At 45.9% G+C, this 13,767-nt stretch overlaps 3 non-coding genes and 1 pseudogene across 3 annotated transcripts; all 4 read left to right on the plus strand.

Moving 5' to 3' along the window:
• The first annotated feature begins 2,103 nt into the window (after positions 1–2,103).
• LOC130350152 (U2 spliceosomal RNA) lies at positions 2,104–2,294 on the plus strand. The gene has a single exon (XR_008887332.1). It is a non-coding gene; the product is annotated as a U2 spliceosomal RNA (small nuclear RNA).
• A 2,100-nt stretch (positions 2,295–4,394) lies between these two features.
• On the plus strand, positions 4,395–4,585 carry LOC130350153 (U2 spliceosomal RNA). Its single transcript, XR_008887333.1, has one exon. It is a non-coding gene; the product is annotated as a U2 spliceosomal RNA (small nuclear RNA).
• A 2,104-nt stretch (positions 4,586–6,689) lies between these two features.
• On the plus strand, positions 6,690–6,907 carry LOC130350175 (U2 spliceosomal RNA; annotated as a pseudogene).
• A 5,389-nt stretch (positions 6,908–12,296) lies between these two features.
• Positions 12,297–12,482, plus strand: LOC130350164 (U2 spliceosomal RNA). The gene has a single exon (XR_008887343.1). It is a non-coding gene; the product is annotated as a U2 spliceosomal RNA (small nuclear RNA).
• Positions 12,483–13,767: the final 1,285 nt, after the last annotated feature.

The raw sequence follows: 13,767 nt of genomic DNA on the forward strand, positions 1-13,767 counted from the left end.
CCTTACAGGGTTAAAAAGAAAGATTCCTACTTTCATTGCTACCTGCTTGCTTGCTGGCTAGCCAGCTAGCCAGCCCTGTGGGCCTTGCTGCTGCTGCTTCTGCAGCCAAAAAGCAAAAGGTGGTGCTGCTGCTGCTTCTGCTGCTTCTGCTTCTGCTTGTGTCTGGCCGCTGTTGGAGCGTCCAGGCACAGGACTTCTGCTGCTGCTGACTAAATGGCCTCCTTAATTGGATCATTTGAGTAGCCAGCACACCTGTGCAGGTAGGGCATGACATGATAGGCAGCTGCCTTGATAGCGGGTGGGTGCTGAATGTTCCTAATTGACAAAATAAGATTAATGCTTATGAAGAAATATAAAATCTCATCCCTTCCCCAATATCGCGCCACACCCCTACCCCTTAATTCCCTGGTTGAACTTGATGGACATATGTCTTTTTTCGACCGTACTAACTATGTAACTATGTAACATAACATGGGGGGGGGGGGGGGGGGGGTCTCCTGGCTGTTCACACAGGTGTGTCATTGCTGTACATTGACCATGCATTGCTTCTGTGGTATTGCAAAGGCAAAGACAAATGCTTCCAGCCATCCATTGCACTAATGGATTGGTCATCAGCTGGCTGTCTATGTCCCGCATCAATATAGACCAAAGTACAGAGGGTTAGGCTATGCTATTGTGCACCTACCTGATGCATCAGAAGGTGCGAGGCCCTTGCTAAATTCTGTGCACAGACTTTGAGATCTATGCTTTAGACTGTATCTAAACCTGCTCCAACATGGACTGACATTCTGGCCTACTTTCAGCCGATGCGACTTGTCTGTCGCTGAACAGTCGCTTTTTATGTATTCAGCACCTATGTATAATGTTGTAAAAATGCTCTAGAAGCTAAAGTCGCAGAAATGTCGCACATATTTGGCCTGCAACTTTCTGTGCGACAAATTCAGACAGGAAAAATCAGTATAAATCCTTAGAAAATTATCCCCCAGTGTCTCCATCTGCTGGCGGTATTGAATAAGCATTGCTGCACTGATGGGGTATGCATTAGACGAAAAAAAAGAAGAAAAAGAAGAATAATACGCCCAGAAAAGAGGCGAAAAGGAGAAAAACGTAAAAAAACGTGAAAAAAAAGTAAGAGGAAGAGAAGGGAAAAAAAGGTGGAAATGGGTTTAAAAGTGATTTCGGCGGAGAAATATATATATATATATATATATATATATATATATATATATACGCGCACACACACACATATATATAAACGTATTCTCCGTTGAGATATTGCAGCCGCTGCTGTGTCCAGGCCCAGGAGCCTTAGCACTGTGCTATGATGTCACTCAATACCACTGACATCACTAGGTGTAAACAACATCTCTCCTTTGCTGTGTATGTGACTATGGAGCTGTTTGGTGATGTCGTCTATTACGGCCTTCATAGAAGCAACAGGAGATTGTTGCATCCATCTACAACCCTCAGAACTACAGTGCTATGATGTCACTCACTTCCACAGGCCTTGCAGAGTGTAAACAACAACAACCCAGCTTTGTTGTGTATGTAACCATAGGGATTTGTGATGTCACCTAGAACCTTCACAGCAGCGACAGCTTTATGAGGAGCATCAGCACTGCTCTGCCTGAGCAGAACCATCACCGCCATAGGTTGTCAAATAACCCGGATTTAACCCACACAGGTAAGTCCAATGGGGTGCAGGCATGTCCTCTATGCTTACAGCTTCCCGTGGGTGTTGGTTTGATACCGTTTGGGGACAGCCAAGGAGGCATCTGCAGGCAACAAAGGTAGGTGTGTGCTTGTGTGTGTGTTTCCTATGCAGATCCTAAGCCCAGTGTCACATGCAAGTAGGAGGAGTAAGAAGGGTTCCTGGCAAATCCGGGTTATGGATTGCATTTAAAAAGGCCCCGTGGGAGTGCAATGGGCCCCTGTCTTGCTGCTTAGCAATAATGGTATGGGTTTAGGTTCTGCTGTGTGTACTGGTGGTTGACTGCCCCCCAGCCCAGAGTGTGCATGGAAAATTGTCTGGCAGCCTCCCTGACAGCAAGCAGTGATAGTGCCCATGAAGGGGACCTTGTTGGGCCCGCCCCTTTCACGGTTATCGCTTCTCGGCCTTTTGGCTAAGATCAAGTGTAGTATCTGTTCTTATCAGTTTAATATCTGATACGTCCCCTATCTGGGGACCATATATTAAATGGATTTTTGAGAACGGGGGCTGATTTCGAAGCTTGCTTCCGTCGCCCTATGCATTGACCCGATATGGCAGTATCTTCGGGTACAGTGCACCACCCCCTTACAGGGTTAAAAAGAAAGATTCCTACTTTCATTGCTACCTGCTTGCTTGCTGGCTAGCCAGCTAGCCAGCCCTGTGGGCCTTGCTGCTGCTGCTTCTGCAGCCAAAAAGCAAAAGGTGGTGCTGCTGCTGCTTCTGCTGCTTCTGCTTCTGCTTGTGTCTGGCCGCTGTTGGAGCGTCCAGGCACAGGACTTCTGCTGCTGCTGACTAAATGGCCTCCTTAATTGGATCATTTGAGTAGCCAGCACACCTGTGCAGGTAGGGCATGACATGATAGGCAGCTGCCTTGATAGCGGGTGGGTGCTGAATGTTCCTAATTGACAAAATAAGATTAATGCTTATGAAGAAATATAAAATCTCATCCCTTCCCCAATATCGCGCCACACCCCTACCCCTTAATTCCCTGGTTGAACTTGATGGACATATGTCTTTTTTCGACCGTACTAACTATGTAACTATGTAACATAACATGGGGGGGGGGGGGGGGGGGGGTCTCCTGGCTGTTCACACAGGTGTGTCATTGCTGTACATTGACCATGCATTGCTTCTGTGGTATTGCAAAGGCAAAGACAAATGCTTCCAGCCATCCATTGCACTAATGGATTGGTCATCAGCTGGCTGTCTATGTCCCGCATCAATATAGACCAAAGTACAGAGGGTTAGGCTATGCTATTGTGCACCTACCTGATGCATCAGAAGGTGCGAGGCCCTTGCTAAATTCTGTGCACAGACTTTGAGATCTATGCTTTAGACTGTATCTAAACCTGCTCCAACATGGACTGACATTCTGGCCTACTTTCAGCCGATGCGACTTGTCTGTCGCTGAACAGTCGCTTTTTATGTATTCAGCACCTATGTATAATGTTGTAAAAATGCTCTAGAAGCTAAAGTCGCAGAAATGTCGCACATATTTGGCCTGCAACTTTCTGTGCGACAAATTCAGACAGGAAAAATCAGTATAAATCCTTAGAAAATTATCCCCCAGTGTCTCCATCTGCTGGCGGTATTGAATAAGCATTGCTGCACTGATGGGGTATGCATTAGACGAAAAAAAAGAAGAAAAAGAAGAATAATACGCCCAGAAAAGAGGCGAAAAGGAGAAAAACGTAAAAAAACGTGAAAAAAAAGTAAGAGGAAGAGAAGGGAAAAAAAGGTGGAAATGGGTTTAAAAGTGATTTCGGCGGAGAAATATATATATATATATATATATATATATATATATATACGCGCACACACACACATATATATAAACGTATTCTCCGTTGAGATATTGCAGCCGCTGCTGTGTCCAGGCCCAGGAGCCTTAGCACTGTGCTATGATGTCACTCAATACCACTGACATCACTAGGTGTAAACAACATCTCTCCTTTGCTGTGTATGTGACTATGGAGCTGTTTGGTGATGTCGTCTATTACGGCCTTCATAGAAGCAACAGGAGATTGTTGCATCCATCTACAACCCTCAGAACTACAGTGCTATGATGTCACTCACTTCCACAGGCCTTGCAGAGTGTAAACAACAACAACCCAGCTTTGTTGTGTATGTAACCATAGGGATTTGTGATGTCACCTAGAACCTTCACAGCAGCGACAGCTTTATGAGGAGCATCAGCACTGCTCTGCCTGAGCAGAACCATCACCGCCATAGGTTGTCAAATAACCCGGATTTAACCCACACAGGTAAGTCCAATGGGGTGCAGGCATGTCCTCTATGCTTACAGCTTCCCGTGGGTGTTGGTTTGATACCGTTTGGGGACAGCCAAGGAGGCATCTGCAGGCAACAAAGGTAGGTGTGTGCTTGTGTGTGTGTTTCCTATGCAGATCCTAAGCCCAGTGTCACATGCAAGTAGGAGGAGTAAGAAGGGTTCCTGGCAAATCCGGGTTATGGATTGCATTTAAAAAGGCCCCGTGGGAGTGCAATGGGCCCCTGTCTTGCTGCTTAGCAATAATGGTATGGGTTTAGGTTCTGCTGTGTGTACTGGTGGTTGACTGCCCCCCAGCCCAGAGTGTGCATGGAAAATTGTCTGGCAGCCTCCCTGACAGCAAGCAGTGATAGTGCCCATGAAGGGGACCTTGTTGGGCCCGCCCCTTTCACGGTTATCGCTTCTCGGCCTTTTGGCTAAGATCAAGTGTAGTATCTGTTCTTATCAGTTTAATATCTGATACGTCCCCTATCTGGGGACCATATATTAAATGGATTTTTGAGAACGGGGGCTGATTTCGAAGCTTGCTTCCGTCGCCCTATGCATTGACCCGATATGGCAGTATCTTCGGGTACAGTGCACCACCCCCTTACAGGGTTAAAAAGAAAGATTCCTACTTTCATTGCTACCTGCTTGCTTGCTGGCTAGCCAGCTAGCCAGCCCTGTGGGCCTTGCTGCTGCTGCTTCTGCAGCCAAAAAGCAAAAGGTGGTGCTGCTGCTGCTTCTGCTGCTTCTGCTTCTGCTTGTGTCTGGCCGCTGTTGGAGCGTCCAGGCACAGGACTTCTGCTGCTGCTGACTAAATGGCCTCCTTAATTGGATCATTTGAGTAGCCAGCACACCTGTGCAGGTAGGGCATGACATGATAGGCAGCTGCCTTGATAGCGGGTGGGTGCTGAATGTTCCTAATTGACAAAATAAGATTAATGCTTATGAAGAAATATAAAATCTCATCCCTTCCCCAATATCGCGCCACACCCCTACCCCTTAATTCCCTGGTTGAACTTGATGGACATATGTCTTTTTTCGACCGTACTAACTATGTAACTATGTAACATAACATGGGGGGGGGGGGGGGGGTCTCCTGGCTGTTCACACAGGTGTGTCATTGCTGTACATTGACCATGCATTGCTTCTGTGGTATTGCAAAGGCAAAGACAAATGCTTCCAGCCATCCATTGCACTAATGGATTGGTCATCAGCTGGCTGTCTATGTCCCGCATCAATATAGACCAAAGTACAGAGGGTTAGGCTATGCTATTGTGCACCTACCTGATGCATCAGAAGGTGCGAGGCCCTTGCTAAATTCTGTGCACAGACTTTGAGATCTATGCTTTAGACTGTATCTAAACCTGCTCCAACATGGACTGACATTCTGGCCTACTTTCAGCCGATGCGACTTGTCTGTCGCTGAACAGTCGCTTTTTATGTATTCAGCACCTATGTATAATGTTGTAAAAATGCTCTAGAAGCTAAAGTCGCAGAAATGTCGCACATATTTGGCCTGCAACTTTCTGTGCGACAAATTCAGACAGGAAAAATCAGTATAAATCCTTAGAAAATTATCCCCCAGTGTCTCCATCTGCTGGCGGTATTGAATAAGCATTGCTGCACTGATGGGGTATGCATTAGACGAAAAAAAAGAAGAAAAAGAAGAATAATACGCCCAGAAAAGAGGCGAAAAGGAGAAAAACGTAAAAAAACGTGAAAAAAAAGTAAGAGGAAGAGAAGGGAAAAAAAGGTGGAAATGGGTTTAAAAGTGATTTCGGCGGAGAAATATATATATATATATATATATATATATATATATATATATATATACGCGCACACACACACATATATATAAACGTATTCTCCGTTGAGATATTGCAGCCGCTGCTGTGTCCAGGCCCAGGAGCCTTAGCACTGTGCTATGATGTCACTCAATACCACTGACATCACTAGGTGTAAACAACATCTCTCCTTTGCTGTGTATGTGACTATGGAGCTGTTTGGTGATGTCGTCTATTACGGCCTTCATAGAAGCAACAGGAGATTGTTGCATCCATCTACAACCCTCAGAACTACAGTGCTATGATGTCACTCACTTCCACAGGCCTTGCAGAGTGTAAACAACAACAACCCAGCTTTGTTGTGTATGTAACCATAGGGATTTGTGATGTCACCTAGAACCTTCACAGCAGCGACAGCTTTATGAGGAGCATCAGCACTGCTCTGCCTGAGCAGAACCATCACCGCCATAGGTTGTCAAATAACCCGGATTTAACCCACACAGGTAAGTCCAATGGGGTGCAGGCATGTCCTCTATGCTTACAGCTTCCCGTGGGTGTTGGTTTGATACCGTTTGGGGACAGCCAAGGAGGCATCTGCAGGCAACAAAGGTAGGTGTGTGCTTGTGTGTGTGTTTCCTATGCAGATCCTAAGCCCAGTGTCACATGCAAGTAGGAGGAGTAAGAAGGGTTCCTGGCAAATCCGGGTTATGGATTGCATTTAAAAAGGCCCCGTGGGAGTGCAATGGGCCCCTGTCTTGCTGCTTAGCAATAATGGTATGGGTTTAGGTTCTGCTGTGTGTACTGGTGGTTGACTGCCCCCCAGCCCAGAGTGTGCATGGAAAATTGTCTGGCAGCCTCCCTGACAGCAAGCAGTGATAGTGCCCATGAAGGGGACCTTGTTGGGCCCGCCCCTTTCACGGTTATCGCTTCTCGGCCTTTTGGCTAAGATCAAGTGTAGTATCTGCATTTGGTCTGGTCGGAAGGTGTCTGTGGTACCCCGCTTCTCGGCCTTGGGGGATTGTCTCTCCTTACGGAGGGACTTCACCCCCTTGCTGCTATTGGGGAGCGGGCTTAGTCCACAGACAACGGGTTGCGATCCCCCTGTCTCTGGGACCTTGTGTCTCAGAAGGCATTTTCGGTACGTTGAGCGTTACCTGTAGCTTCGGAAGCACCTAGGGTACCCCCGACCTCTGCCTTGGGTAAGGGTTCCGCTTTTATAGCGGGATTCCGAGCCCCTGCTGCTATTGGGGAAGGGGCTTAGTCCCTGGGTGTGGAAGATGCCGTTCTCCTGGGCTTTCCCCTCTGGGGAAATGTCGATGCGAAATACCATCCGCATAGAGGTGTCGGAGAGCCATCGTCAGTTGAAGAACCTCCGCTTCATTGCGGAGGTGATTCTTCTTGACTACTTCCGCCTCAATAGGGAGGACATCCTGTGTCTAAATGACCAGGAAAGCCGTGGCCTGTATACCGTCACCTTCACGGCCACGGCGTGTTGCGATAACATCTATGCAACCTTGTCTGGTGCGGACCAGAGGGACGATCGACTCGACGGTCTTTCGTTCCAGTTCCTCTATGGTGAGGAACATATACCGTTGGTGGTGGCTATGCACAGCCCTCATGTGACCACGGAGGATATAGCCACTTTTCTTCGGCGATACTGCGAAGAGGTGCGATTCGCAAACAAAATATTGAACTCCGTGCGGTTCTGGAACGGCAAGAGGAAGTTCTGGGTCAAGCTCCGTAAGGATCCCGGTGGTATTGGGGGTCTTTGCCATCCGCCCCCAAATTTTGCCATCGGGAGAGTTCGGGGCTTCCTGTTCTATCCTCAAATGCCTATGTATTGCCGAAATTGCTTGAGGTTTGGCCACACCCAGGAGACCTGCGGCGCGGAGCGTGTGATTCGCTGCAATAGGTGTGGCCAAGAAGGTCACATAGCCTCAAGATGTAGCCATACGATAAGGTGTAACCTCTGCGGAGAGGAAAATCATGATTTTAATTCCTGTCCCCATAAAGCAAAAACTACGATGGGTGGGTCAAGGCTGGGCCCACCCAAAGAGGGGACAGGACAAAAGACGTCCTTTTTTAAGATGCCCAAACCCCAGAAGGCAGGTACTGATGGGTCCAGGCCCAAGACCTCTGGTGCTCCATCGGGGGGCCCACCGGTGGTAGTGCTAGGGGGAGGCCATGGGGATTCCACGAAGCCCGGGCGGGTGATCGAGTTTACTGCCCGGGAAATTGAAAGACGTCGATCGACTTCCTACCTGGCTCAAGAGCCCGCCGAAACTTCTGAAGGGGGCTCACCTGTGGCGGGTGGCAGCCGACGGGCCTCGGTGGGGGCAGAGGTGGACCCAAAATTGCAGCCTAAGCCAGGTACTGGCTTGGCCCAGGGTCGCCCTGCTCCGGACGAAGAGGCCCCGGTGAAAGCCCGCCGGAAGGGGAGCCAGGTGGCCAGGTCTGAGCCCGGTCCTGTTACTCCGCCTATACAGGACAGGGCCAAGAAGACAAGTGGCGCCAAACCAGGGTTTGCTGCCCCGCCAGCAGTGGACCCGGTGGGTAAAACTGGCCATCGTCGATCGATGGGGAAGTTGGAGCAACAGTCCTCAGCAACGCTTGCTGGGGAACAAGCGATGAAAACTTCCCAAGGTAGCGGCAAAGGTTCCGGAAAAGAGGCCTCACAGGCCCCTGTGCAGCAGTTCCAGTCGTCAAAAGATGAAAGAAGACGCAGATCCATCAGCCGGGGGCCAGAGATTACATCGAGTGAGAGCAACACAGAGGATATGGACAGCAGTATGACATTTAAAAGACAAAGAGAAGAAGAAGAGGAAGACATTCAAAGGAAAGCGGCGTGCCGTAGTTCGGACGAGAGCGAGCTCAGGGTCGGGGCATCATCGATCTCAAGCTCCGACCCTCAGAACATTAAGGAGCTGATGACCCCGCAGGCGGGGGATGACGGTACGCAGCTTATTATTGACTTTGATTCTCCAAGCACGGACTCTCCATAAACTATGCCTATCCCTGTAAAAATTGCCTCACTCAATGTGAGGTCCTTAAAGAGCCCTGATCGCAGGGCTGCTTTATTTTCTTATCTAGAGACATGTGACTTTGACCTTTGCCTGCTACAAGAATGTGGAATCCCTAGTAAAATGGACTATAAAGACTTAAAAGAAGACTGGAAGCTGGGCCCATCCATATGGTCCGGTGCAAATGACTGTCGTTCTGTGGGTGTTGGGCTGCTCTGCCGAGGCCAGTCCTTTTCTATTCATACAGTAACTGAGATTGTGCCTGGCAGAGCTCTTTTAATTCATCTATATTTTAATGGACTTTTAATTCGTGTTTTAAATGTGTATGCCCCTCCTGATAAACAGGAGCGGGCAGAACTATTTGAAATTTTACCACTGTTTTGTGTTGGGTCTTCCCCCCTGCTGGTGGGAGGTGATTTTAACTGCATACGTGATGGGGAACACCGGCAGGGTGGGGATATTAATCGTAAAGACCGCACTTCTTACCTGCTTAAAAATTTTATTGATGATTTTAACTTGAAAGATTGCTGGAAGGATCTCTTGCCGGAGGACCCGGGCGCCACATGGTCCAATGGAAGAGTGAGCTCCAGAATCGATTTTATTTTTTCCTCTAGAGCTTTTAAACCCCTGAAATGCACGCTCGAGCAGAATATCTTCTCTGATCATAAGCTCCTCTTGGTGGTCCTGGAGCTAGAGGGGGAGCAAAAAGCAAAAAGGGGCCTCTGGAGATTAAACACCACACTCCTAGAGGACCCTGAGATAAAAGAGGAGTTTGTGCGGACCTACCAGTGCTGGCAATCACAAAGAAAACCCCACGAGCCTATGCTGCACTGGTGGGAGGGCACCAAATCTAAAATCAGATTTTTTTTTATCAAAGCAGGTAAGAAGAAGGCAAAAATGGAAAAACAGTGGTTTTATGTTCTTAACATGCGTTTAAATGTACTTTTTAAATTGAAAGAAGCTGGTATGGATGTAGAAAATGATATTTTAAACCTTAAAACTGAAATAAAACATGCCATAGAAAAGAAAGGGAAACAAATCATTTTTAACTCACATGTGCAGCACCTGGAGGAGGGCGAGAAATGTTCCCGTTTCTTTTTTAAAAAAGTGATGAATAGGAGGGATATCATCCAAAACCTTGAGGGTGAATCCACTCCAAAAGGCATGTTAGATGCAGTTTTTAACTTCTACCAGCTTCTTTTTAATAAGAAAGATCTTAATCCATCCTTTTTAGAACATGTTCTTAATTCCCTTGATTTTAAGCTAGATGTTTTAGACCAGGAGGTTTTATCCCGTGATCTTAACTTAGATGAACTTTTATTTGTTTTTAAAAGTTTTTCTAGTGGGAAGGCCCCTGGGGAAGATGGTTTACCCATCGAATTTTATTTAGCTTTTTGGGATATTTTAAAGGATGATATGGTTTTATTGTATAAAGAAACTTTTATTGTTAATGAACTTCCCCCTTCCTGGAGGAGGGGGATTGTATCATTACTTTTTAAAAAGGGTGAAAAGGATATGCTAAAAAATTGGCGCCCCATCACACTTTTAAATGTCGATTATAAAGTTTTAGCCAAGTTATTAGCTGTCCGTTTTAAACCTTTTATTCATAAATTAATTCACCCAAATCAGGTTTGTGGGGTACCTGGAAGGTCTATAGCTGAATCCCTAAATATTTTAAGAGATGTTTTATGGTATTTTAAGGATAGAAATCAAACTGTAGCAATTTTATCCTTAGACTTTGAAAAAGCCTTTGATAGGGTCTCCCATGAATACCTGTTTTTAGTTCTTAAAAAGATGGCAGTGCCTGAAACGATTTTAAGCCGAATCATGCTTTTATACCGATCCTGTTTTAGTCAAGTCTCTGTTAATGGCTTTTTAACCAGCGGTGTTCCTCTTTTATCAGGTGTCAAACAGGGCTGCCCCCTGTCCCCACTCCTTTTTATTTGCGCAATCGAACCACTGATGGCCCTCCTCAGAAAAGACCGGGTAGTAAGAGGCGTACTGATACCTGGTGGAGGAGGGACCCATCTAAAGGTGTTGGGGTACATGGATGATGTCACCATACTGTGCCCGGACTCTCCATCCATGAGGGGGGCATTGAGGAACACCAGCTATTTCTGCGAGGTCTCTGGTTTTAAGCTAAACACAGATAAATGTGACTGTTTTTATATTGGCTCCTGGGATTCATCCATCACCCCAGGAGTCACAATGCAACAGGATCAAATTAAAGTTTTAGGTATTGTTTTTAACCAGGTCAATGATGGGAGCCCTAACTGGGATTCAGCTATAGCTAAGATGGAGAAGAAGATTTTAATGTGGAATCTTAGAAACCTTACCATGGAGGGGAAGATTTTAATAATAAAGATGGTTTTACTCCCTATTATGCTATACATTGCCATGGTATTTCCTCCATCTATTTTATACATTAAAAAAGTAACTAGAATTGTTTTTACTTTTTTATGGGGTTCAAAAATGGAGAAATTAAAGCGTGATTTTATGTACAAAAGTAAAGATAATGGCGGGAAAGATGTTCCTAACCTTTTTACTTTCTTTTACATAAAGTATTTCTGTTTCTGTTTTAAAATTATTAAATCCGATGGCATTTTTAGCTGCTTTTTAAGGTACGCTGCGGGCATGGTTTTTAAAAGATGGTTGCGCATCCCTCTGAACGCTCCGGTGCTTCTGTGTCCCCCAAAACATTATGTGGTGTTGGAAAAGACAGTCAGGCTCCTAGGTCTCCAAGATTTGGAGCCTGACATACTGGGGGACCAGAGAAAGGTATCAAAGGTCCTCAGGCGGAGTGAGGTTACCCTGGCAGTGTCCAATTTCACACAGGCAAGATCCAAAAAGGTATGGCGGAACGTGTACGGGAAGTTTCTGGCGAATGTACACAGGGATCTTGCCTGGGCAATCGTCCACCAGTGCCTCCCTACTCGTGAGTTCCAGCACAGGCGAGGACTGGTGGCGAGAGCCAAGTGCCCGAGAGATGGCTGCGGAGTGGACGAAACGGTGCTGCACATATTTTGGAACTGCCCTTTTGCACGGGAGCTTTGGAGGAAGGTAGGCCCACTTTTGAAGTGGGCCTGCGGCCTAAAAGATTTTAATCACGAATGTGTCTTTTACGGTCTTTTTAACTGCCCCAATTTTAAACAGCAGATGATCTGCTGGATGATTATTAATTGTTTTAAAAATGCCATCTGGAAAGTTAGGAACATCTTACTTTTTAAACATGATTTTATTGATGTTAAAAACTGTATAAAGCTGGCCCTGAGTGAGATGTACATCTATTACCTAAGAGACAAGAAACAGTTGGGGGCCAGCGAGGCAGCATCCATGTGGTGTCTGCCTCTATGGAACGAAATAACAATATAATCAGTTTTTATGACATTTGTATAATGTTTTATCCTGCCATTTTTATTTTTTCTCCTTTTATAACTGGTTTTATTATTTGTATTTTAAAACTTTTGTGAACCTTTTATTATTTTGCATTTTAAATTCTGTATGGTTTCTTATTTATTCAATAAAATTTTGTTGAAACCTTATCTGTTCTTATCAGTTTAATATCTGATACGTCCCCTATCTGGGGACCATATATTAAATGGATTTTTGAGAACGGGGGCTGATTTCGAAGCTTGCTTCCGTCGCCCTATGCATTGACCCGATATGGCAGTATCTTCGGGTACAGTGCACCACCCCCTTACAGGGTTAAAAAGAAAGATTCCTACTTTCATTGCTACCTGCTTGCTTGCTGGCTAGCCAGCTAGCCAGCCCTGTGGGCCTTGCTGCTGCTGCTTCTGCAGCCAAAAAGCAAAAGGTGGTGCTGCTGCTGCTTCTGCTGCTTCTGCTTCTGCTTGTGTCTAGCCGCTGTTGGAGCGTCCAGGCACAGGACTTCTGCTGCTGCTGACTAAATGGCCTCCTTAATTGGATCATTTGAGTAGCCAGCACACCTGTGCAGGTAGGGCATGACATGATAGGCAGCTGCCTTGATAGCGGGTGGGTGCTGAATGTTCCTAATTGACAAAATAAGATTAATGCTTATGAAGAAATATAAAATCTCATCCCTTCCCCAATATCGCGCCACACCCCTACCCCTTAATTCCCTGGTTGAACTTGATGGACATATGTCTTTTTTCGACCGTACTAACTATGTAACTATGTAACATAACATGGGGGGGGGGGGGGGGTCTCCTGGCTGTTCACACAGGTGTGTCATTGCTGTACATTGACCATGCATTGCTTCTGTGGTATTGCAAAGGCAAAGACAAATGCTTCCAGCCATCCATTGCACTAATGGATTGGTCATCAGCTGGCTGTCTATGTCCCGCATCAATATAGACCAAAGTACAGAGGGTTAGGCTATGCTATTGTGCACCTACCTGATGCATCAGAAGGTGCGAGGCCCTTGCTAAATTCTGTGCACAGACTTTGAGATCTATGCTTTAGACTGTATCTAAACCTGCTCCAACATGGACTGACATTCTGGCCTACTTTCAGCCGATGCGACTTGTCTGTCGCTGAACAGTCGCTTTTTATGTATTCAGCACCTATGTATAATGTTGTAAAAATGCTCTAGAAGCTAAAGTCGCAGAAATGTCGCACATATTTGGCCTGCAACTTTCTGTGCGACAAATTCAGACAGGAAAAATCAGTATAAATCCTTAGAAAATTATCCCCCAGTGTCTCCATCTGCTGGCGGTATTGAATAAGCATTGCTGCACTGATGGGGTATGCATTAGACGAAAAAAAAGAAGAAAAAGAAGAATAATACGCCCAGAAAAGAGGCGAAAAGGAGAAAAACGTAAAAAAACGTGAAAAAAAAGTAAGAGGAAGAGAAGGGAAAAAAAGGTGGAAATGGGTTTAAAAGTGATTTCGGCGGAGAAATATATATATATATATATATATATATATATATATATATATATATATACGCGCACACACACACATATATATAAACGTATTCTCCGTTGAGATATTGCAGCC

The sequence above is a fragment of the Hyla sarda genome, unplaced genomic scaffold (genome assembly GCF_029499605.1).
Source record: "Hyla sarda isolate aHylSar1 unplaced genomic scaffold, aHylSar1.hap1 scaffold_934, whole genome shotgun sequence".
Lineage (NCBI taxonomy): Eukaryota > Metazoa > Chordata > Amphibia > Anura > Hylidae > Hyla > Hyla sarda.